This window comes from Neoarius graeffei, chromosome 22, assembly GCF_027579695.1.
Source record: "Neoarius graeffei isolate fNeoGra1 chromosome 22, fNeoGra1.pri, whole genome shotgun sequence".
Taxonomy (NCBI): domain Eukaryota; kingdom Metazoa; phylum Chordata; class Actinopteri; order Siluriformes; family Ariidae; genus Neoarius; species Neoarius graeffei.
Window position 1 is genome coordinate 21,620,974 of NC_083590.1, and position 27,368 is coordinate 21,648,341.

At 41.4% G+C, this 27,368-nt stretch overlaps 1 protein-coding gene across 1 annotated transcript in view; it reads right to left on the bottom strand.

The window, feature by feature from the left end:
* Nucleotides 1-27,368, bottom strand: part of pard6gb (par-6 family cell polarity regulator gamma b) — a 114,363-nt gene that overhangs the window by 60,703 nt on the left and 26,292 nt on the right. The gene's annotated exons all lie outside the window — the stretch shown is intronic.

Genomic DNA, 27,368 nt, shown 5'->3' on the forward strand with positions numbered 1-27,368 from the left:
TTCGTTCCTTGAACCGGTTCAAAGCCCTGATTTTGTGTGACTTGGCATAGATAAGTGACAAATCTGCGCTGCGCCTTTATTACGTGCATGTCACATTTGTAGTTTGAAATAAATAGTTAACACAATTTTTAAAAAAAAACCCTGCGTATTTATACTAAAACAATTATCTGCCTTGACTTTGTCATGGGTATTATTAATGACTGATTAACTGAGCGCAAGGTCTTTACGGGAAAATATCAGACCGAGGTCTTGATAGTACGGATCGAGCTGTAGGCGAGGTCCATACAAAAAGACAGAAGTCCGATATTTTCCCGTAAAGACTGAGCAAGCGAAGTTAATAAGGAGTTTATTATATGGCTTTTTTTGTTTCTAAGATTAAAATAGACGTCATTATAATGAGGCATGACGCTGCTTTCAGTCGCGTCATATTTGTACGTAGTCGAGTCAAACGGCTAGCGATTTCAAAACTGAATTTCTGTTCACGGGGAGCGGTTTCTGAATGCTCTTCGTTGCTCATTTCTTGAATAACTCAGTGACTCATGTTTGTCTTTTGCATTTTGGCCATTTCTGATTCTGCTTTAATTTCCAATTAATCTTTTTTGTTTGTTTTGCACCATTGAAAGCCGGCACCTTGGAAAGAAAGTCCGTAATCGTCCACGGGCATTACAGGAAAATACTGCCCGCCAAGGAACCAATCAATCAATCAATCAGATCGCACGATTTTACCAGGAGTAGCTCATACCATATAATAAAAATCACCAATATTCACTTTGCCTTCAGTGAATAATCATTAATTATTCGCACTTCTACCTTATTTGTGTCTCATTAAATCAGTTGTACACAAAAATTGTCCAACTGCTACCTGTGGGGCATTTTGCTACACATTACAACAGGGTTTGTATGCACGTAATGCATTATCATCAACAGGATATTGCGAACAATGGCTAACACTTGCTAACCTGGCTAAAACTGGTATTGTTTTTAAAAAAAAAAAAAGTTATTGCACTGGAAAGCTCCAACTTCAAATTTCTGAGGTAAATGGAACGCAGCATTAGAGTTGCGGAGACGATTACAAGTAGTTCACAAGTCGGAATTTACTGGATGTTTTTCTTTGGTTTTTCCAAGTCGGCGATCAGAGTTACAAGTTTTATCTGAACGCAGCAACAGAACACGGTAGTTAGTGATTCCGCTAACAATGTGCGGATTAAAAGTAGACAAATACACAAAGTTAATTTGGTCAAGAATATAAAGCAATCATTACAAACAGATGAATACATAAAACTAGCTGGTAGCAGAAAGCTATTTGTTTCGCGTCGCTAAATAATTTGCTCTAGATATTTTAAAGCTCTCTAATTTTAAGTAGATATTTAAATACTAAAACGCGAATGATACACATTTGCTAATCTACTGGATTCTCATCAAACTGACAATAACGCAAGGAAGAACGCAGCAACCTGGTACGACCGAACTCTCATATTACACAGGAACCATGTTTATACCAAACAAAACAAAGTGGGCAAAAAATTCCACACCAATACAAACTTCACCAGCGCGAGGAAAGAAAAAACACTTTGTGTGTGTTGTGAACACAGTGGGGCTTCATAAAGGCGAGAGTCAAGAGATCAGAGCAGGTCACATCACCCTTGTGCTCCCTCCTCGACTCCCCCCGCTCCCTTCCCCCTCTCTTCACAGAAAGAATCCGGGCACCGCGTCTAGCATGAGCCAACAAACCATGACAAGTTTACCAACCGGCATCTTGAAAAGCAATTTCCTGAAATTTTACCAGGCTGAAATTGGGAAGGTCTCCAATGATGATGGATTGAAACAGTTTGAAGCCACATACGTGGAAAAAAAAAAAAAACATCTAATTCTCAAAGCACCATGTTAATTTCTTATGAATGGCAGAAATGACAAAAAGGGCCATGTACTTCACTGAACAGGGCAGCATTCCCAGAGCAAAAGCTACATTACTCCATCGACTGATGACTGCTCTCTATTCAAGCCGTGCCAAGCTTTGTTCTCTCAGTAACAGATTTAGGATTTCCACCGTTAAAAACACGCCAAAATAATCAGCGAGATCTACTTCATACTTTTTCACATGAGACATGGACTGATAACATTATATCGGAGCAATAAAACACTTCGGAAGCATCCTGTTCGAGGAAAATCATCAACAACAGGGTAGTGTCATCCAGGTTTTCCTGTTACACCTCAAAAGTGATCGTTTTCCAATAACGGCATACCCTGAATTATTTTGATCCTCTTGTACAACAGTGATTTGCCAAAACTAACATTTAAAAAAAAGTTGTACTTATGAGCTCTTTCACAATCATGGTTTTCTTTTTGAAGAACAATCAACTAACTCCTGCGACTAGGTCCAGTATATATATGCTGGAGTTTATATATGCTACCTTATTTTACAGGGACGCACCAGCCCTACCTACAGCACTAACGTCTCTTAGAAGTTCTTATAAATATATTTAAGAGAGTCAAACGCAGACTCAGTTTTGACCTTGTGGTCATTTCAGTTCATTCCACTTTAATTACTACACTTAGATTTTAGGCGGCACGGTGGTGTAGTAGTTAGCATTGTCGCCTCACAGCAAGAAGGTCCGGGTTCGAGCCCCGTGGCCGGCGAGGGCCTTTCTGTGCGGAGTTTGCATGTTCTCCCCGTGTCCGCGTGGGTTTCCTCCGGGTGCTCCGGTTTCCCCCACAGTCCAAAGACATGCAGGTTAGGTTAACTGGCGACTCTAAATTGAGCGTAGGTGTGAATGTGAGTGTGAATGGTTGTCTGTGTCTATGTGTCAGCCCTGTGATGACCTAGCGACTTATCCAGGGTGTACCCCGCCTTTCGCCCATAGTCAGCTGGGATAGGCTCCAGCTCGCCTGCGACCCTGTAGAACAGGATAAAGCGGCTAGAGATAATAAGATGAGATGAGACTTAGATTTTACTGGTTACATTCAGAATTGCATTTTTAGCACTAACTAGGTTTTATTTTGGGACATACACAGTACTTTCATTCACAATAGAAAGATATTTAAAGCTAGACTGCCTTTCAGATTTTTCAAGTGTAGGTCATAAAACGATTTCCCCCCCGGACACCTAATTATTTTTGTTTAGCGGACCAAAAGCTACTGAATTCGAATCAGACTTCCAATTTTATTCGTTTTTTTAAATAGAAGAATTAATGAATTTAAGGCCATGTGGCCCTAAATTCTCCGGTATTTTTTCCTGCTTCACAATGACTCAATTCAAGATACTACGTCACGCATCACCACGTGGTGGGCTTTCCCTGTTCGCTCAAGGCATTGTGGGATACAAATTTGAAACAGGAGAGAAAAATAGAAGACGCGAGTGTGCGAATGAAACGTGAAAGACTGACTACAGAAACGGAAAGAAAGCAAGAAGAAAAAGACATTATGTTATATACGAAGGAAAGGAAACACAGGACCAAACTAATAAATATCGGCGGTCAGCGAGCACCTCGGTGTGATCAGCTGCTCGTTTAGCGACAGAATGATGGAACTGTCAGTGCACGCTCAAAGGTAAACCTGTAGACGGCAGTAATGCAACACTGTGGATGTCAGCTGCTGTAAAACCCAAAAGAAGAAGGTAAACCTGTGCATGCGCACACGGACTTCCTCTGTCTGCTTGACTGCACGAAGTGAGTGATTTCATGCACATTATTTGCTTTAATCCCCTCAAATTAAATAACTTCCCAGCCACAAAATGGCCTGTTTTTTTTGAGATATTACAGAAAGAAACATATCACAATGACCAAATTTCAGAGGGAACTAAATTTCACCGATTTTGTGAAATTGAAAGGCCGTCTACTTTTAATTGGAAGTTACATTTTTTGTAAACCCGGTTCCTCCGAAAGGATCCTTCATCCGTCAAAAAGGTCCTCTCCGGAAAACACTTCCCATATGATGAGGTTGTAAATTATTTTTTAAGAAAATATTTGTCTCTTTTGAAGCAGAACACTTTGTTGTTGCACAGTTTAAAAAAAAAAAAAACAGGACTTGAGCAGATGTGAGAAACATTTGCAGCAGTGCTTCATGTGTGGTTGAAATGTATGTGTGTCAAAAAGGGTCCTCTCCGGAAAACCACAAGGCCATTAATAAAAAAATGTTCTGTTTCTGGTCCACCAGCCGGGTGAGTGCCGTTTGTGCGGTTGAAATTTTTTTAAACGCCGGTTTTCGACATTTTTTTCGGGTTCGTAAATCTAAAATCGAACTTGACATTTCCGCATTCTCAGGGCTTTCCACTAAGGCTCATACTAGCCAGCCATGACAAATAAGTAGCCAGCCGGGGGGGGAGTAAACACAAAATAAACTCCTGTGCGCGCAGTTCCCAGGATTAAATGTATTTTCCACAGACCATTTTTATTTATTCACTTTACTCAAATACAAAGTAAAATGGCAGTAAATCTTCTTTCTTTTCTTGTGTATTGCATCATGAGGCGTTCCTGGCTTGTAAATCTCTTATTTTCGGTGCATGACACATTCACGCAGCTGAGCATGCTATGAATTAACAACGACAACGGTCTGCAGTGGGGCGACACAATTACACACTCAGCGAACATTTCTCCATTTGTGTATGAAAATACACTCCAACCACTCAGTTTGGTTTCATTTACAACCAACGGTGTCTTTTGATGCCAGCACGTAATTGAACGAGAGAAGACTGGTTTACCGGAGACAGAATAAGCATTATCTCTGCTTCTGTTCCCTCCGACACACTACTGCCTCCGCTGAGTGCGCGCACACACCGCATGTCGGGGCCGCGGATGAGTTACTCTCCCTTGATCAACGAGTCAGCGGGGAATTTGTGGCTATTATTGGTACAAACAGCGCGAATCACAATTTAATGAGTGCGGTTCAGTTTGACATTGTCAGTCTGTTAGATAAACATTTAATTTTATTAAAATCTAAAATTAATATTTAGAGCCTGTGGGCTACAAAAATAAGTCATTAAAGTAGCCGGCTGGACTTAATTGTGCAGTCGGCTGTATGGTCGGCAGCCGGCGCTTGTGGAAAGCCCTGCATTCCGCGCAGAATATAGAATCGAATCAGCTCTGCGCATGCGCCGTGTGGCACAAAAAAATGGCAGCCACCATGAAGGAAGGAGATCCGGAGTTTTCAAACAGTGTGAAATCGCAAAATGGTATTCTAGCGAACAACAAAATAGTAAAGATTCAGAAAAACAAATCATTCAGTGATCATTTTAATAGTGTAATTTCATCCGAACTAGGCCTAACGCTCGATTTAGAACTACAAAAAGTCCGTGTGTCGGACATTTTAAGTACCTTTGTAAAAGTTTTGCAAATGTTGCAGTCAGCATTTAAAATGCTAACAAAGTTTTTGTACAAGTTTCAGTTGATTAAACCGTCATATTTTATTAAATGTGTCTGCTTTTGTAATAAAAAAAGTACTGAAAGAAAAAGCAAACACAGCATTGTGATTTCTTATCCATCTATATATATATATATATATATATATATATATATATATATATAAAAATAAAAAACCTCCCTCCCGACTGAATTTTTTTTGCTCACCCGGTGGACAGGAAACGGATTTTTTTTTTTTTTTAAGGATGGCCCAAGGATCATCAGCACTTCAGTTGTTAATTACATTTACCATTGTGTACAAACATACATCGCTGCACAGTAGCTGAAAATTTGTACTCAACATGCGTCACATCCATTTCAACAGTTTTTCACTGTGTTTCTTACTCTTGTGGACTATAAGAAAGATGGTCGATTTTAGAACACCACACTGTCACACTATGCCGTCTTCTCACTACAACTAATACGCCCAGTATACGACCTGTAGCTCAGAAATTCTGCAGTTCATTTCCATCTCAAAAGGTCATTTTTGGCAGCAAAGAAACACAAAAATCTGAGATTTGATTTTTGGATGATCGTGGACCCAAAAAGTAAACCCTGATTGTGAAACAGCCCGTAAGGTGATGATACACGGGGCAACTTTTTTAGCAATGTTGCCGGCAACAGGGCAACTAATTAGGGCAACAGACAATTGGCAACAACCAATCAGATAAGAGCAAATCTATTGCCAGGGAGACAGACACCACAAAGATGGACGCTGAAACATTTGCAGCAGTCATTTCTTTTGTCTTGGCTTCAGCCTTTATTTCGCTCAAGTAAGCATCACTTCTGGAACAAAACTGAATATATTACTCTGGTCAAAAGATAATTCGCCGTTATTTTAACATTTATACAACATGAATAAACACTTAAATCTCTTTAAAAATACTACCAGCCTCAATCACATATGCTATAACTACTAACCGACACATACATCACAAAAACAATCATTTAATTCTCATCTCAGCAAAAAAGAAAAGGACATGGACCAGAAGACGGCAGCTGAGGAGGAAAAGGGGCTGACGGAGCTCCTGAAAGGCTCGCTTTCTTTTTTTAGATCCCAAAGTTTGTACTGTTTTGCTTTTGGGTTCCACAAGTAGTCGTGCTCTGTATGTGAATTAGATCAAGCGATAAGTTTGACAATCTCTATAATAACTCTCAAAAAAAAACCAACAACCATGAGCTGCCCATCACTTTTAACATGACGCAAGAGAGCTAACGTTATCCCTACATAGCTAGCGATAACTTTCAGCTAACTATGTTAGTGAAAACCATCGCAAGTTAGCTAAATCCCATTCAATCTCTGTGGCATGGTGGTTAGCTAACGGCAGTTTACACTTAAATGAAAAAAATAAATAAAAATCCATGTCTTAATTACAACCTGAGCACAAAATACATGTCTGTTGGTTTTCTAAGCATTTGATGAGGTAAATTCACCACTTTGGGTTTACACATAAAAAGATAAGTTGCGTCTCTGTTTCTTCACGTCACTGCCGAAGACGCCGCCATCTTTGTTGAAAATTTCAGAAGCTCTCAGGCGGTCATGTGATTTGCTATTAGCACTCTGATTGGATGATTTTTAAAAAGTTGCTGCCCAAAACGATCAAAATCGTTCAGATAGAAATTACGTTGCCCAATCTCAATGGGAAAAAGTGTCCAAGTGCAATTACCCAGCAACACTGCCAAAAAGTTGTCTCATGTATCATCACCTTTAGAGTCACATGCCCAAATCACAAAGAATCCAACTATGCCCTATGATCCAAGTCAAATCCAGTGCAATGCGACAAATACTAAAAGCATAGCAGAGACTTGAGATCTCTATTAGGCTCTAAAGGCTTAAAGTGATTTGAGCTCCGTTTCCTGAGGCATCAGACAAACAACAAACTCTCTCTCGCGCGCACGCACACACAGCTCCTAAAATCCCCTCTTAAATATTCTAAACCCGCATGGCCCACAGTGCTCTCTGGTTCGGTCTCAATTTCCATTTTTCCCCTCTTTCGGCAGAATCTGAGCTTTTCTGGTTTGTGTAAAAGTTTGTGATTTGCAATTTGCTCTGCAAGCAGAAGACCACTGAAGTTCTCCAGACTTTTATATTCAGTGTTTTCTGTATCGTATGGATCGCAAATCTAAGCAGGCCTGCTTTGAGCACTCAAGAGAGTGCTCTGAGAGCACAATATCCCCCGCTGGCAACTCGGCCATAACTCTGGTAAAACGCGACCAAATTGAACGAAATTACAATATGCATATTACTGACATATAACAAAGAATCCTACCAAGTTGCGTGAAATTCCTCCAAAAACTGTGAGAGGAATTGATTTCAGAAGGTGAGTACCCTTCCCGGGATGGACGGACGGACATCACTACGACATAATCCCTCTTCGGGCCTTTCAGCCAGCAAGGGATGATAACTTTTTGCCAAATTACATGAAATTCCTCCAAAAATTGTGAGGGAAGTTGATTTCAGAAAGCAAGCACACCTTGATGAAATTGCCAAAGTACAAGTTTGTTAATAATCAAGGGCATAACTCTGGTAAAATTTGCCCAAATTAAATGAAATTTCAATATGTGTATAAAGGTCATATAACAAAGCCTTTTGCCAAGTTTGGTGAAATTCCTCCACAAATTGTGAGAGGAGTTGATTTCAGAAGAACGTACACCCTCATGAAACCGTCAAAGTACAAGTTATTTAATCAAGGGTCGAAACTCTGGGAAAATTTTCACAAACGAAATTAAATCGCAATATAACAAGGCCTTTTACCAAGCTTCGAGACATCGGTCCAAAAATTGTAAGAGGAGTTGATGTCAGAAGGCGAGCACACCTTCATGAAATTAGGAAAGTACAAGGTTGATAATCAAGGGCTGTAACTCTGGTAAAATGCGACCGAATTGAACAAAATAACATGCGTACTACCGACATATGACAAGGCCTTTTGCCAAGTTTGGTGAAATTCCTCCAAAAATTGTGAAAGGAGTTGATTTCAGAAAGAAAACACTCATGAAATTGTCAAATTATAAATTGTTAATCAAGGGCTTTAACTCTGGTAATATGTGATTGAATTGAACAAAATTGCAATATGCGTATTACCGACATATAGAGAGCGTGCACGTGACGTCACGTGATATTTGTTTATCTGCCATCTTGGACGGCATGGCCGCGCATAGAACTTAGATGAACCTGTTCTAATTATCAAGTGTGTGGGAGTAGATCTTTCGAGAATGGTTATATCTTGTTCAGCATTTGGTTGTACCAATAGACAGGGCCAAAAGGAGGGCCTGTCATTTTATAGATTCCCCGCAGACGAGGAGAGACGCGCAAAATGGGTGTCCGCTGTGCGAAGAGAAAACTGGTACCCCAGTTCTACCAGCTGAATTTGTAGTGACCACTTCATATCAGGTAGGTGTAATCTTCTAATTCAATACTCCTAGTACTACATCTGTTAAGTTGACTTTCGGATTGAATGATAACTGCATAGTCGGTGATTTGTGATTTTTTTTTTCAGACAAAAACATACATATTTACAACCCTGTCATTATCTGGAACTGAGTTTAGATTTCGTACATTCTTACGATAAAACGTCCTGCATAGTCTCTTTATGATAAACGTCTTAATGCCACTTACCCGTGAGGTTATCAAGTAGACATTCTTCTTCGGAACCTTCCAGAGGTATAGTTGGGATACCCATCCCGCAACAAAATATTTATAAGCTTCCAGGCTCTTGTAAGCTTTGCCAGTGTAACACGATCCACGATTAACAAGAAAATCGTAAATGTCGTGGTAGGCCAGATCGGGCAAATCGCCGGCACCGCAGCTCTGAATTTCCCTGAGCAAGGATTGCGGCAAGTTGTACGGATCTGCAATCCCCAACCTGGAACACTTTTCCACGCAACGCTGCCTCACGTCACCTTCAAGATGCTGAGCAAACTTAGACAAGTTATCGCGCGATGTAGATGGGGTATTTTCCGAATTTTCTTGGGGATTACTCCCTGGATCCATTACGCTCGCGCAAGGTAAGCAATCCTGAAGCCGTCCAATATGGCAGAGTAAACACGGATGGGTCATGTGACTGCACATCCTCTATAACAAAGCATCCTGCCAAGTTTTGTGAAATTCCTACAAACATTGAGAGAGGAGTTGATTTCAGAAAGTGGGTACCCTTCCCCAGACAGACGGACGGACAGATGGAAATAGCCATGACAATCCCCTTTCGGCCACTGGGGGATTTTAAAAAAAAAAAAGCAGTGATATTTAACATCCCTTCCTCTCAAGACCTGCCATGAGACCACTTTATTTGAAATGTTACTTTATTTGAATAATTAGTCATGTAGAAACTGTGAAAGCAACGGGAGTAAAGCTGCCAACTTCTTCCTGCTGTGTGTAACTGTTCCGTCTTTATGAATCATCGTTTCATCTTTACACATGGTTATGCTGTTGCGCCTTATTTTATATCTTTGCTCGTCATCGTTATGTCTTAATTCATCGTTATTGCGTCTTTCCACATTTGTGTGTTGTTATATCTTTATACATCATTGTGAGGTCTTTACTCCTAGCTGGAACATCTATACGGCTCTTTCTGCAATAAGGGGTTACTACTTTGTGACATGCCAATCAAAATTTAAAACTGCAACAAGAACTTTAAATATGGGTTATAATTAATAATTATAGTACCCTGGTATATAGATCATAAGGGGAGATAACTGTGCCATTGTGCTGTGCAGGAGACCACGCTGAAAACTGAAAATCTGCGTCACACGTGTAACCTGGACACATACATGTCAACCTATACGGAATGTCTGTATTTTATATGGATTTGATTCAATAAACGTAGTATACGGGCGTATAAATAAAGTTATACGGATTCTTTAAAAAAAACTTCAATATTTATTTAGAGCTATAATCAATTCCCACGATGATAAAAGAGCGCATAACATTTACAAACGTACTGTACACCACAGACAGCCAGTAAAGAGTCTTATGAAATCGCGCGTTATCTTGTGGTAGCGAGACTTCGTTCCACTTTTGATCATGCGCACACCGCATTGCGAGAATCCCGCCAACCGTGAAGCCATAGACATATAAACATAGACGCCGCCTTCTGCGTAGAATCATACGTCATCCTTGCCGCCATATTGGATGTGGCAAAGTGGAGATTCTTCAACCGTCTCTGGTATAGCGTCTAGACAGTAGCCAAGAATAAAGATGCCTCATTCATGTGCTGCGTTTAACTGTACCAACAGGTTTACCGTCCAAACGAGATCACATGGGATTACCTTTCACAGGTGAGACTGGAAAAATACTTTTCATTGTATTTGGTCATTATAACGTAATTTTACGAACAGATTTTCCTGACTTTGTGGCTAATATGAAGTCTCGCGCATAATAGCCGCTCGGTGAAACCTGTCTCCAAACAACGAAGTATTTCCTTCGTAACTACGCTGATAACACTTTGTGTTTTTGTCAAATATTGGATCTTTGTATTCATTCTGAAGGTTTATTGTTATTAATATTGAATAAAAAGTAACTGGGATAGATCATTGTTAATTATCATTCAAATTTTAGGTAAATTATTTTAATTTGCATCTTATACGGATTTTATAAGGGAAATACGGATTTTGGAGGTTGGTTATACAGGTTTGATTGACCAAAGGTTGACATGTATGTGGACACTAAGTTTTGAGCCAAAAGATTTACAAAAATAGTCAGTCAGTCATGATTTATATCATAGGGAAATAATATAGGAACTCTTCTGAATAGAAAAAGAAAATAATTTCAAATATCATGCAGAGGGGAAAAAAAAAAAAATGCATAAATTGGCTCCAAAAAAATTCCACCCAGGGAAAACTATTGGAGCCAGAGTAGTGATAACACACTAAAATGTACCTTGAAAGGTTATTTAACCTGAGAAATTAAAAAAACAAAAAAACTTTATTTATAAAATATTTATGAATTGAAACTACAGGGCTCACTGACGCGTAATGCGTGTAACACGGTCGTAGTTTTTTTGGACAGATTACGACTTTCACCTACCTTACCACCATTACAAGCATCCCGGCTGTCTCACTAATGCCGCTTTTCCACTACCAACGCGGCTGAGTTGGGCTGAGCCGTGCCGTGCTGAGTTGGGCTGAGTCGAGCTGAGTGGGGCTGTTGGAGTTGCATTTCGACTACAACCGCGCTGAACCGTGCTGGCTGGAAGTGGGTGGACACATTGGGTGGAGTTAGCGAAAGTGGGTGGACGTCAGGCGATGTCGTTATGCGGCGCAAACAGTGACATCAGTGATCTTTTAAGCGGTAGTCTCACGACCCGGAGAGTAAACAATAAACATGGAGGACATGGAGTCGTTAGTGTTGCTGGTCTTGGTGCTGTGGCTTGTTGTCACCGACAACGCCAACAGATACTGGCAAGAGCGTATAGATGAGACGAGGCGCATAAGGCTTCAGAAATTCTCGTAATTCGTAATTCTCCTTGTTCTGGGTTTACGGTGTTTACAGATCCCAGCGTGCTCGCGGGGCGTGTGTGGGCGTGTGAGGACACTCCTCCTCACCAATCTGTGCACAGGGGAGTGTCTGCTCACGCCCCTAGCCTCACTCAGCTCGGTTTGGCTCGCTTCAGCCCCACTCCAAAACCATGCGAGTTTTGGGGGCTGAGCAGGGCTGAAGCGAGCTGAGTCGTGCTGCTCTGAGGTAGTCGAAACGCGAGCCGTGTCGGGCTGAAGCGAGCTGAAGCGAGCTGAAGTGAGCTGAAAAAGGGTAGTGGAAAAGGGCCAAAAGTGACATCACATCACGAGTGTCTGGAGATCCCCAAGACCTCATTAGCTCAGTCTTAGCACTTGCGAGTAGGAATTAGCGGGCACCTGTTTCGCACGTAACTGTTGGACAGAGGGTTACAACCGTACATTTAAATCCAAATAAAATAAATTTATCAGAACTTTTTGCCAAATTAAAAACAAACAAAAACCCCCACCCTCGATAGCAGTCAGATTTATATCCCACACATACACCTTGGCTTTTTAAATTTGAATTTTAAAAATAGCCTTTTAAACGCTATCTGAATGATCGTAACTTGGATGGATAGAGGATGTTACGCGAGTGACACGATTTTTGATCGGCACTCACGTGGAGGAGTTTCAATGAAAATACCTTGTGTTTAACTCCAGTGTACTCAGTATACTAGAGTAAAATTTTCTCTTATTAGAGTGACATTGGGTTGAAATACCAACACCATTTTTGTCACAAAATAGCGCATTATTTGACGAAGACATTGAATTTAAAAAAAAAAATACACACACAAGCTACCTTGCTCTTTTTATCAATACTATCTAACAGACATGCAATGACTACAAAAGTATATTTGGTTTTTATTTCTATTTATTCTCACTCATGCTACACAACCACACACCTGGTATATGGCATCTGTAACCCCTTATCATAGAAAAGATATCACTGTTTCGCCTTTATACATCATGGTTACGTCGTTATTCATCACTGCTCCATCTTTGTGTTCCTGTTGCATTGTTATGCATCCATGTTACATCTTAAAGCTAGACTGCCTTTCAGATTTTTCAAGTGTCGATCATAAAAAGAACTTCCCGACACCTAATTATTTTTGTTTAGTGGACCAAAAGCTACTGAATTCGAATCACAGACTTCCAATTTTATTCGTTTTCTTTATAAATAGAATAATTAATTAATTTAAGGCCACGTGGCCCTAAATTCTCCGCTATTTTTTCCTGCTTCACCATGACTCAATTCAAGATACTACGTCACGCATCACGTGGTGTGCTTTCCCCGTTCACGCAAGGCATTGTGGGATACAAATTTGAAACAGGAGAGAAAAATGGAGGACGCGAGTGTGCGAATGAAACGTGAAAGACCGACTACAGAAACGGAAAGAAAGCGAGAAAAAAAAAAAAAAAAATGTTATATACGAAGGAAAGGAAACGCAGGTCCAAACTAATAAATATCGGCGCTCAGCGAGCACCTCGGTGTGATCAGCTGTTCATTTAGCGACAGAATGATGGAACTGTCAGTGCACGCTCAAAGGTAAACCTGTAGGTGGCAGTAAAGCAACACTGTGGATTAGGGATGGGCATCACGAGAATTTTTGTATCGCGATATATCGTGATACGCAGGGCTTAATTTGAGCCGGAACAAGATCCGGAACCTCCGTCGTCGGATCCGGCAGCTATTTTCATTTCATTCGGTGTTCCGGCAGCTATTTAAATGGATCAGATCACCTCCGTGACCATCACAAAGGGAAAAAAAAAATTCAAACAATAAATTAAATAAATAAGTAAATAAAAATTTGTTTAGTGTTCGGTTTTGACATCCACAAAATCTATGCGAAAGGGGAGGAGGGAGGGACATGGGGTGTATACTTCCGCTCAATAGAACACCGGGTTTTTTGTAGCCGTTAGCTTGCGCTGTGGAAAAAAATGGCAAAAAAACAAGAAAGCTTACTAAAATGTTTAAAATGAATTCTCCAACTTGTTTTGTAAACCCTTTATTTCTTAACTATTACTTGAATTGATTGCACTTATGTTTGCTGGCACTGCTTTTAAATTATTCTCTTTTTTGGGCTTTTTCCACCTTTATTGGATAGGACAGTGTAGAGACAGGAAATGAGCAGGAGAAAAACAGGGAGGGTTCGGAAAATGACCGCAGATCGGAATCAAACCCGGGTCCCCGGATTTATGGTATGGCGCCTTATCCACCTGAGCCACGAAGTCCCGCTGACACTGCTTTTAGATCTCCAATGGTGAAATAAACCGGTTGTGATATGAGTACAGTCTGTTATTTTAGAAGATAAAATTAATATATAATTTAATATATAGCCTAATAAAAAATAATATTTTATAACATAATATCACGACATATTACTGTCTGTAACTGTTCGTCACTAAAGCGTTTTCTAAGATCATAATGTCTGATTTTTTTTTTTGACACACAATAGGCGTGTGCGCGTAAAGTTATAGTAAACCACCCCCCGCCTTTTTTTTTTTTTGAGTCGCCGGACCCACCCACCTCCTGCGTTCCGGGACCTCCCACTTCACAAATTAAGCACTGGTGATACGCATCATGATATTTTAGTGCAAGAATGGCATTTCTTTTCTTTCAGCAAAACAATTATGGAAGGAAACAAATGTAATTATTAAACAAATGTGATTTATTAACTGTTTAACTAGCTGCATGTACTAGTAGTTTGCTAACTAGCCTGTGTGCAAAAGAAATTACGGTACAATGTAGTCAATCTACACAAATTTGAATAATAATAAATGTTAGACAAAACACTAATGTTTGAGCATAGAGGAAAAAAAAAATCACACCACATCTGGCAGCTTTTTGTAAAGAATGAAAAAACACGATAAAAGGCCGTCACTTCCAGCCAGATACAAGATCATCTAACGTCAATAATGTCCGACCCTAGATAAAGTCAACTTCACACTGGGCTTCAGCATACTTAAGTTAGTGATTTTATTACGATTTATATATTCTACCACATAATGAAATGCAATGTTGTGTTGTTTAAAACGCAACTTGTTTTAAGTTTTATTCCAGTTACCTATTGACGGTCAAATTAATTAAAAATAAATAAATAAATCCGAATCAGATAAAATAAGTAATTTATGCATACGTGTTACTGTGATTAACAGATTGTGCTTGCAGTAAAGCAAATTCCTTACCAATTCAGCAGGTTGTAAGCTGCTTTTAACTTCTTCATAAACTTGGGAATACATTTTGAGAATGACGACCTCTGAGAAAGTTTTTCCTAGATGGCACGTGATACCGGGGCTCACATTCAGCCAGCATTTCCCTGAACTCCTTGGATTCCACCATGCTGTATGGCCTCATGTCTTTCACGATGAATCTTGCTATTTTAGAAGTGATTCGCTGCGCTTTTTCAGATGTACTCTGGTATTTCTTGGTACTAGAAAATGCATTATTCATTAGTTTGCTGTTTTGGCGCAGAACGTGAAATATGTAGAGTGCTCGTCTGTTGTAATTCCACGGGGGTTTTGCTATTAACAGCGCTGCACGACGAAACAGCCGAAACATTCGGATGATGGCGTCTCAAACGTGTTGTTAGATTAGCTGTTCCCCCACTACACTTAACTATAGCTTTACAAATTTTGCACCCAGCAACGTTTTCTTCGCTCTTGCTTTCCCCCTTCCGAATAATTAAGCCGAAGTGCTGCCGAACAGCAGCCTTTCCCTTAGGATTTTTCACAGCGTTGAACTTGTAGTCAGTCATCGATGCCGACGGAGGCCGCCATTTTGAAAGCGTGACCAAGCAACTATTTTTCGCGTTCGAGCAAGGGATTCTGGAACCTTCTATTCTCAAAAGCAATAAATATGCTAGTGAATCATTATATTATTCGAGATTTATACATTGAAATAAAAAAAAAATTAAAGCATAATTGTATATGTACTGTATATATGATTTGGTCGATATTATACCATGTTGGTATGTCTTGGTATGTTTTCTTTTTTGTTTGTTGCTTTTGTATATATATGAGTGATTCCACGCTTATGGGTACTGAAATGGGGACATGAACTTATTCACCTAAAACCATTTCTTTTTTTACCATCAGGTCACAAAACATGTAATCTTTAATGAATGATATGTTAAAAGATAACTTTAATTTTCTGAGATGTAATAAAAACATATTTATATGCCAAAGTCAAGCCTATGAGTTCCAAAATGATGTCTGTTCCATTACTTCTGTTACGATTGTCCATCTCGCGTCTGTTACAAATTAATTACAATCTAGCTATATACCATGTTAATCTTATTGAAAGAATGTGTATGTTTATTCTACTGCACATGTTTATTAATTATATTTGCTAAAACATCACCTTCCTATGTTTCAAAAAGTAATTCTACATTGTTAAAATTGAGAATCTATATGTCCACAACACTTCTGTTACGTTCTGACTTTGGCATATAAATATGTTTTTATTACATCTCAGAAAATTAAAGTTATCTTTTAACATATCATTCATTAAAGATTACATGTTTTGTGACCTGATGGTAAAAAAAGAAATGGTTTTAGGTGAATTTTTAAAAATAAGTTCATGTCCCCATTTCAGTACCCATAAGCGTGGAATCACTCATATATATATATATATATATATATATATATATATATATATATATATATATATATATATATATATATTTATTTTTTAATATTAGTTTATTATGGCGGAAAGATGCATTTGATTAGCGGTGGTATAGAGGGCTAGTATTTGATAAGTTATTTATTTCTTCCTAATCCTTTCCGAACATTATTATGTTACTGCCTTGTGGCTATGCTATTCTGTTTGTTTATGACAATGTTTTGATTACTGCACATTTTTATTTTTACATCTTTACTGTTCGGAATAAAGCACATCAATCAAATCAATCAGTTGATCAAATATTTTCAACACTTCCATGATTAGATGAACTATTTATGGAAACTTCCGAAGATTTCCGAGTGAACCGATATGTCAAAATCGTACTGCGATACGCATCTTTTTCAAGCTGCATCGCGATATATCGGTATAGAGAGCGTGCACGTGACGTCACGTGATATTTGTTTATCTGCCATCTTGGACGGCATGGATTAGACGAACCTGTTCTAATTATCAAGTGTGTGGGAGTAGATCTTTCGAGAACGGTTATATCTTGTTCAGCATTTGGTTGTACCAATAGACAGGGCCAAAAGGAGGGCCTGTCATTTTATAGATTCCCCGCAGACGAGGAGAGACGCGCAAAATGGGTGTCCGCTGTGCGAAGAGAAAACTGGTACCCCAGTTCTACCAGCCGAATTTGTAGTGAACACTTCATATCAGGTAGGTGTAATCTTCTAATACATTTATATCTGATATTGAGTAATAATTCTGCACAGATAAAGATAGCGGTGATTTGTGATTTTTTTTTTTTCAGACAAAAACATACATATTTACAACCCTGTCATTATCTGGAACTGAGTTTAGATTTCGAACATTCTTACGATAAAATGTCCTGCATAGTCTCTTTACGATAAACGTCTTAATGCCACTTACCCATGAGGTTATCAAATAGACATTCTTCTTCGGAACCTTCCAGAGGTATAGTTGGGATACCCATCCCGCAACAAAATATTTATAAGCTTCCAGGCTCTTGTAAGCTTTGAGGGCTTTGCCAGTGTAACACGATTCACAAGAAAGTTGTAAATGTCGTGGTAGGCCAGATCAGGCAAATCGCCGGCACCGCAGCTCTGAATTTCCCTGAACAAGGATTGCGGCAAGTTGTACGGATCTGCAATCCCCAACCTGGAACACTTTTCCACGTAACGCTGCCTCACGTCATCTTCAAGATGCTGAACAAGCTTAGACAAGTTATCGCGCGATCTAGATGGGGTATTTTCCGAATTTTCTTGGGGATTACTCCCTGGATCCATTACGCTCGCGCAAGGTAAACAATCCTGAAGCCATCCAATATGGCGGAGTAAACGTGGACAGGTCACGTGACTGTGCATCCTCTATACCGATAACACCGCGCACCACTACTGTGGATGCCAGCTGCCGTAAAACCCAAAAGAAGAAGAAAGTAAACCTGCGCACGCGCACACAGACGACTTCTGTCTGCTTGACTGCACGAAGCGAGCGATTTCATACCTGAATCCCCTCAAATTAAAATAACTTCCCAGTGACAGAATGGCCTTGTGAGGTATTACAGAAATAAACATGCATCATAACGACCACATTTCAGACAGAACTAAATTTCACCGATTTTATGAAATCGAAAGGCCGTCTCACTTTAATGCATCACTGTAACATTTTTATGCATCGTTATGTCTGTGTGCATCGGCGTAACATCTTTATGGGTCACGTTATCTCTATAGATAACATTGTTAAGTCATTATGCGTCACATTTTTACTCATCGTTGTTTTCCGTCAGCTACATCTTCACGTATCAGTGTTACATAGTTATGCATCATTGTGGCGTCTTTATGCATCATGTGGCTAAGAGTAGCCTTGGACTCAAACGGAAACAATGTCATTATGACTATTAGGATTGGGAAATCGGAGTGTTTAATCACGCCAACGCAGCATCAACTAAACACGAAGAGAATCTGCACTGACTTGCACAGCCGATTCACTCCAGAACCGAGGACAAAAACATACAATGTGTCTGAAGCTCTTTCTGATTAAAATAACACTTCCCAACGCTGGCTTTCATCCATCTGCGCTGTCGTCTTTTTCGCTCGGACTAATTGCCATTGGTTTGCCACATGTAGCAGCAATCAAGACATGACATGTGTTCTTAATCAACTTAATATCACCAATATGGAACTGAAGTCCGAGTCAAGTATCAACACTGACGGCACACATCAGAATATACCACATGCAAGAACAAAAAAAAAACTTCTAAAAGGAAAACAAATGACATCCATATGGTTCAAACCTTAATAGGAATAAATAAGAGAGCTTGGCTAGGAAGAGAACAAGGAAAACCAGCATGTGACGGGGGACGGGGGGGCCCCCTCATACCAAAAAAAAAAAAAGAAAACGAAACTGTCAGAGCTGCTTTTTTAGAAAATTAATCAACACCTTCTAAACAATTCATCACCACTGTGGGGCAAGTTGTTAAAAGATGGAACAAATGGAAAGTTCTGCTCCTAAACATGAACTTCCTTTGAACATCATCTGTTTGTTTCTATGTCTCTGAATCTTCCCTGTACCTTATGTTCACCCTTATGCTCTTGCTCACCCATCCTTCCGCTCTTCCCTACAGGATGCACATGGAGGAAAACAAGATCTGGCCTCTGATTAGTCATTACCCAGAGATCTTTCACACGCTTTCTGCCTCCCGGCCCATCACAGGTCGGAACAGGTGCTCTGTAATTCAGTGGAAGTCCCCGGCGAGGGGCATGTTCAGGGGCATGTCCGTGTCTTGATCTAATCCGCGCTATCCTCCTGGCGTTATGGCGCTCTGAGTCAGTGGCTACTGTACTGAAAGAGAACGTCAAAAGGCCAAGAGTGCTGAACGGAAATTGAAGCAGACTGCTTCAGGGTTTGTCTTTGCTGGATAAATAAAGGAAGTCCCCAGCACTGAGGACAGGACGAAGGCTCGGATTTGAGAGAAATAAATAAACAAAAACATTGTTGCTCAGTTTGAATCTGAATCCTAAGGAAACCCTGAACTGCAAGTTGGGAGGGGGAGAAAAACAAGCAAAAAAAAAAAACCTTGTGGTTTTAATTTAATATTTAAACACCCAAATTTCATTAACACATATTTAATCGATATTAGCTTTTATTCTCTCCACATTCACTGGATATGAGCAATCGCACACTGATTGGCTACTCTACTACTAGGATATCAGCTCATATACTGTGAGTAGAGAAAAACAAAATGGCAGAGCATGTTGCTGAACCAACCAAGGATGAAATAGAAACTTTACTCGAAAACAACCCCCCCCCAAAAAAGAAAAATAAATAAAAGGCAACAAAATATGAAAAAAAAAAGTATTTAATTGAAAGAAGGCATTTTTTTTTTCAAGATTTTTATTTTCCCCACAAATTGCTACTGTTGTTTCGCCAATTTATTCACATTCTTCATCTTTAAAAGGTCATAGGCAAGGGTCGGAGGTGAAACGTAGAATATCAACTTCATTGTCTAGAAGAACGACCTAAAAAGTGAATTTAAATCTTCCTGGTGTCTAATTTGCACCCCAAAATTTAATAAAACAGTTAAAATGTACTGTTTTGCCCAATTTCCGGAGGTTTGTTTACATCTCACTTATGCGCACTTTCACCGCCAGGGGACCGTCGTCATGACGCCATTTAAGCCAAACAGACTGGGAGCAGCTCTGTGTTTACCTGCGAACCGAGTACTCGTGTACGGCCTTTGGTCGTGAGAGGTTGTGTAAAATGTCGGAAAGCGATGGCGATTTTGAAGTAGGAACTCTCCAAATTGAATATCGAGAGGTGAAACCATATATGTATGAACCTATGGCCGTTGCGAAGCAATCGGTGAATGTGGCTCACTGGTTTGACCGTGCAGCCTCGGAATCGGACAGCGACTCGGCCAACTCTGATCGCGGTGACCCCGGACCTCAACAAGACTCGCGCCCAAACTATTTATCCTGGTAGTTATGATAAATTCCTACTTTCGTCGTAATACTAAATAAGAGCCCTTTTGAAGAATAATTAAACCGCCCTCCCTAGTGGATATAGGGAACGATTACTGGACAGTGCGCCGGTAGGCCACATTAGCCTGCCATCCATGGCATTATACTATTTATAGCCGACTCTAAGTGAGGAAATAGCCCTTTGTCTCATTTCCACAATGATTGTACAGGATCCCTCAGGATTCTTGACTTGTCAATTGCAAGCAAAAGTAAAAATGTTTTCCTCCAATCTTCTCCTTTTTGATTGAGCGTTGCTGCTCCGTTTCTTCTTTGACTGCTCGATTTTGTTTCACGCGCACAATCCACTCTCTCCGCCTCGTCTCCTCTTTCGGAAAAAGCCAACCCACTCACTCCACCTCTTCTCCTCTTTCGGAAAAAGCCAATCCACTCTCTCTGCCTCTTCTCCTCTCTCGGTAAAAGGTAAAAACTTCTTCCTGAACCGGTCCCGTTGTTACAGTTCACTGCACAACAATAAGGCATCGTTTTTCTTTGGAAATTCCTGAACGCACGTCTGCACTCAAGCCGAACGGCAATGTAAGTAAACAGAAGTGGACTCAACTCAAGTGGTTTGTTTGGCTTAAATGACATCACGCGCCGAGTGGTCACGAAAACAGCCGAACAGAAATTCGCTGTGAGCCGCGCTAACTTATTTTTATTATTACTTATTAACAATACTTCTTGGGACCAGAAGAAAATTACAGAGGGTTTTTTAACATATAAAGTTTCAAATGTGCATAAATTTAAAACCGTTGCCAAGCAGCTTTAAGCATGAAAATTTGTTGAATATTTTTGGCTCAAAAAAGTTTGAAAATTACAGAACTGAAAATGTCCAAGGAAGAATTAAATAAATGTCTAAAGCTATTCTATACCTCAGCAGCACAACAGCAAGACGGCACTTTCTACGACAAATGAATAAATAAATAAATAAATAAATAAATAAAAAATCCCCCCCACACACACACCAAAGTCAATTGTTCAGCCATCGATAGGTTTTTAAGAAGTCCACCTGAGCGGAAATGATTTTGTATAAAGTTTTTATTTATCGAAATTGCAAAAAAAAAAAAAAAAAACGCTCCGTTTTCCATCGGACTTACTGACTGTTACAGTACATCAAACTCGAACTGTACAATAACCGCTATGAGTGAACGATTCAGCGTTAGTAATCATAATAATGGCATCACTCTGTGGCAGCGGGGGCGTGGCCAACCATCAGTCTGTGAATGGAGGGCGGAGTCTGGGAAGGTGAGTGGTCGTATCGCTACACTTGTCAATTAACGTGTGTTTGTGTCTCTTACAGTGATGGCGCCCTATAAAAGGAGTGAGAGGAATAGAGGAGGGGAGATCGGGGACCAGAACACGATGGTGTGCGTGTTATTTTATTTTTATATGAATGAGAGTGTCTGTGTATGTCCCCAAACAAAGAGTTGCGCTAAAAAGCCAAATAACAGCCTGCCGTACTTCTATGCTCCACCCACATCCAGGCAGTTTCTACACACTCAAAATACACCTCACCAGCCACTTTATTAGAAACACCCCTACATCCACCTGCTGTTTTATGCGGTTTTCTAATCAGCCAATTCCTTGACAGCGGCACGATGCATCAAATCACACAGATACAAATCAAGAGCTTCAGTTAATGTTCATAATGTTTAAACATCAGAATGGGAAAAATTGTGATCTCACAGTGAAGTGTGACTTTCACTATGTTCAGACTGCAACCTGAAACGACCCATATCCGATTTGTTGTGAAATCCGATTTTTTTGTTAGGCCGTTCACATTACCAATTATATGAGACTTGTATGCGATCTCCAATATGAACGGAAAATGACCCAAAAGTGTCCCGCATGCGCAAATTGACACGTAATAAGCACATCTACATAATACGTAAGCAAAAAAAAAGCGCACTCTTCAAGTTTAATGATTTCTTTTTTTTGTTTGTTTGTTTAATTATCTGGTTAGTGTTAAAGTGTGAGGTCTCGTGTGTGTTTTTGTTTCTGAACTGAAATGAAAACGTGTAGCCTGGTAACGAGGGTTGACTCCTAAATGTGTCTCTAATTTCTATATAAGTGCACTACATGTTACTAGGAAGTAATGGATTTTTAAACTCTATATAGTGCACTCGAGCTTCAGTAGGCAGTCATTTGGGATACGGCCGCTGTATTACCAAACTCTTACTTCAGGCTTAATAATTTGCACATATTTATTTCGTCATATTAATAAACTTTTTCTACATTTTTATAAATATTTATTGAGATTGTTTATAGCCAGCTGAATTCTGCAACTTCTCTCAGCGCTGGTTCAAGGTGCAGAAACACCAGTGCAGTTTGCTATGGAGATGAGGCGAGACCTGGCGATGTGGTTTTTGTGGTGGCGGCAGAACTCACACAATAATCTGATTAATGTGGGCAGCAGACTAATGAGACCGAAGGTGTCAAATTACTGGAAATTTCCAGAACAATCTTATAATCTTGTAATACAGGATGGTTTAAGTTATAAATCGGTTATAGAAACTGTTTTATTTAATCAGGCTAACAGATCAACATCCAGGTCCCTACCAAATCCACCATTAGCTTGATCAATTCTATAAAAGTCTATTTAAATTCTGAAAACTGTACAAATGTTGTTGTTTTCCACCAAAGAGGCGGGATTAGCCAACGCAGAATAATGACGTTTGTCTCTTGTTGATGACGTGTAGGTCGCATGAATGCGACCTGTCCGGTCAGACTGCAGTCGCATGTGAAAATAACGGATATGCATCGGAATTAGGACCACATATCCAAGCGGCCTGGGTCGCATGTGAAAAAAAAATCGGATCTGTCTCATTCAGATTGTCAATAACAAATCGGATACAGGTCGCATATGGGCAAAAAAATCGGATATGGGTCGTTTCAGGGTGCAGTCTGAACGTAGTCTATCTTTCACTGTAGCATGGGTGTTGGTTTGAGCCAGATGGACTGCCGGTTTGAGGATTTCAGGACCTGCTGATCTCCTGGGGTTTTCACACACAACTGTCTCGAGAGCTTACACAGAGACAGAATGGTGCAGAAAACAAAAAACATCGAGTGAGTGAGCGAGCGAGCGAGCGAGAGTTCTGTGGGTGGAAACAAATGCCTTGTTGATAAGAGAGCTCAGAGGAAAATGGCCAGATTGGTTCGAGATTTTTTGCCAGGAAGGATATAGCAACTCTTTACAACCGTGGTGAGCAGAAAAGCATCTCGGCATGCAACAGAAGACCACACTGGGTTCCATTCCAAGCCAAGAACAGGAGACTTAGAATCAACAACAAGGTCCTATTAAAGTGGCCGGTGATGGTGGAATTAACAAGATTGCAAATCAAAATAAAGATGTGGTATTTTGGGAGGGGAAAAAAAAAAAATTATTAATTCATTATGCCAAAAATAATGAGACACAGTATAACGGTATCTCACACACGAGCATTTTCCACAAGTTCAGGAGTTCGATAAAATCTAAAACTCCAGGCCACACTTGCATTTGCTGATACTTAAATGACTCTGTGTGATGAACAAGGACTAGCTGGAATGTGGGCCCCCCCCCCGTACCACATAGCTTCATGTCTGATTACTCAGCCTGAGAGCTGGACGCCCCCCTGACAACACACCACATTGTACTGCGCACACAAAGGATGCCAGCGGACCTGAATGGCGGCCACGGCGATGAGAAACGGCCCGCATTAGCATGACAAGACCGAATCTATCGACCACACAGCTTGTGCTGTCATGAGAAAACATGGCTTACGTAATGCAAAGCGGGAGACGAGACATGCTGGTATTCACTGCTGGGAAACGTCGCGTTAAATCCTACACGTGGACCTGTGTGGAAAATAAAGCAAGTAGCTTTTGGTATATTCAGGAGTTAGCATGTTACGTCTCTTTGTGAAGAGGCTCTAGAGGTCGGCAGGACTTCGGGGTTTTTTAAGATATCTGAATGAAATCCTTCGTAGGTTTCAGGTAAAACGTTCCTCGAGGACAAGAGGCTTTTAAAATGTATATATTGTGATGATACTGTACAATTTATGATTAGATCAATCCCTGATCATTTGCCGATTCATTTTTTTTTTTTATTAAATGTTGATCCCGCAGAAGTATTTCGCAATACCTACATGCACTAGAATTTCACCCCTTTCAACACAAAGTGGGCGGAACTCATCTTAAGTCAATCTGGCCCATGCTTCACCAATCAGAAGGCTGACTTCACAAGCCCCGCCTACACAGCCTTTAGCATGCTCTTTGATTCTGTCCAACCTGGCAAGTGAAAGCAAAATAAAGTTAATCTAGTGATGAACAAGATCAATTCCTGCTCAGTACGGGCTGTCAATCATGTATGCTCATTAGAATATTAGGCCACACCTAGGCATGTGTGTCATATCACCCTGAAATTCAGAAGCAAATTAATGTAGTGAACAAAGACTGAAAGCCTTCATTAAGATGGATTCCAGCATGTGTATCTGTTACGGTCTTCATTTCCATGTATGCAAAAATTAGCGTGTAAAGACCAGCAAACAGGATTCACAACACGAACGTGTGGGTTGTCTACTGACGCACAGACACACACAGGAGCGGCTCGATCTCTCCCTCTCTCTCTCTCTGCTGGAGTTTCGTGGGTTTCTTTTGTCCCTATACTTCGGCTTGACACGCACACATTCAAACAGATATAGCGCTACTTAATGCTAAATGTCACACACACACCAGTACTTTTCACAAAGGAGACACTGTACTTCAGGCTGTATTTTTCCCAAATCTGAGGTTCACACTTGTGTAAGAGACGTAGATGTGAGACGTGTGAAAACACCGAGATCTGCAGTCAGAACATTCACATTTGTTAGAACAGCAGAGCTTCTCCACAGGAAACCCAGTCACACCACCAGCCTTTCCTACAGGAAGTCACTTCCAGGCCTTAGCCACTGTCCAGTATGTTTTCTCTCTCTCTCACACACACACACACACACACACACACACACACACACACACGTGAGTGCTGTGCAAGTCCAATAGCTGGCCCTCTGGAGGGAAAATGTGACAAGGCAAAGATACAGAATAACAGCACAGTGTGTGTGAGAGAGACACAAAACTACTGCTCAAAATCCCAAAAAGTACATGACTGTGTTTGCTCAGTATTTTGTCCGTAAACACGGTGACAGTCAGCGTTAGAGAGACAAACCTGAACTGATTTTCAGTGCTCGAGCTCCTCACCAATTTGAACACCGCAGTACAGTTTGATTTTAAAAAATAGCAGAATGAAAAGTCGTCGCCAGGCCACGCCTCCTTTACTTAAACTGACATGCATAAAAGCCACGCCTCCTTTACTCGGCCTGATGCGCGAACAGAGGCCACACCTCCTTTACTCGGCCTGATGCGCGAACAGAGGCCACACCTCCTTTACTCGGCCTGATGCGCGAACAGAGGCCACACCTCCTTTACTCGGCCTGATGCGCGAACAGAGGCCACACCACCTTTACTCGGCCTGATGCGCGAACAGAGGCCACACCTCCTTTACTCGGCCTGATGCGCGAACAGAGGCCACACCACCTTTACTCGGCCTGATGCGCGAACAGAGGCCACACCTCCTTTACTCGGCCTGATGCGCGAACAGAGGCCACACCACCTTTACTCGGCCTGATGCGCGAACAGAGGCCACACCACCTTTACTCGGCCTGATGCGCGAACAGAGGCCACACCACCTTTACTCGGCCTGATGCGCGAACAGAGGCCACACCTCCTTTACTCGGCCTGATGCGCGAACAGAGGCCACACCTCCTTTACTCGGCCTGATGCGCGAACAGAGGCCACACCTCCTTTACTCGGCCTGATGCGCGAACAGAGGCCACACCTCCTTTACTCGGCCTGATGCGCGAACAGAGGCCACACCTCCTTTACTCGGCCTGATGCGCGAACAGAGGCCACACCTCCTTTACTCGGCCTGATGCGCGAACAGAGGCCACACCACCTTTACTCGGCCTGATGCGCGAACAGAGGCCACACCACCTTTACTCGGCCTGATGCGCGAACAGAGGCCACACCTCCTTTACTCGGCCTGATGCGCGAACAGAGGCCACACCTCCTTTACTCGGCCTGATGCGCGAACAGAGGCCACACCTCCTTTACTCGGCCTGATGCGCGAACAGAGGCCACACCTCCTTTACTCGGCCTGATGCGCGAACAGAGGCCACACCACCTTTACTCGGCCTGATGCGCGAACAGAGGCCACACCTCCTTTACTCGGCCTGATGCGCGAACAGAGGCCACACCTCCTTTACTCGGCCTGATGCGCGAACAGAGGCCACACCTCCTTTACTCGGCCTGATGCGCGAACAGAGGCCACACCTCCTTTACTCGGCCTGATGCGCGAACAGAGGCCACACCTCCTTTACTCGGCCTGATGCGCGAACAGAGGCCACACCTCCTTTACTCGGCCTGATGCGCGAACAGAGGCCACACCTCCTTTACTCGGCCTGATGCGCGAACAGAGGCCACACCTCCTTTACTCGGCCTGATGCGCGAACAGAGGCCACACCTCCTTTACTCGGCCTGATGCGCGAACAGAGGCCACACCTCCTTTACTCGGCCTGATGCGCGAACAGAGGCCACACCTCCTTTACTCGGCCTGATGCGCGAACAGAGGCCACACCTCCTTTACTCGGCCTGATGCGCGAACAGAGGCCACACCTCCTTTACTCGGCCTGATGCGCGAACAGAGGCCACACCTCCTTTACTCGGCCTGATGCGCGAACAGAGGCCACACCTCCTTTACTCGGCCTGATGCGCGAACAGAGGCCACACCTCCTTTACTCGGCCTGATGC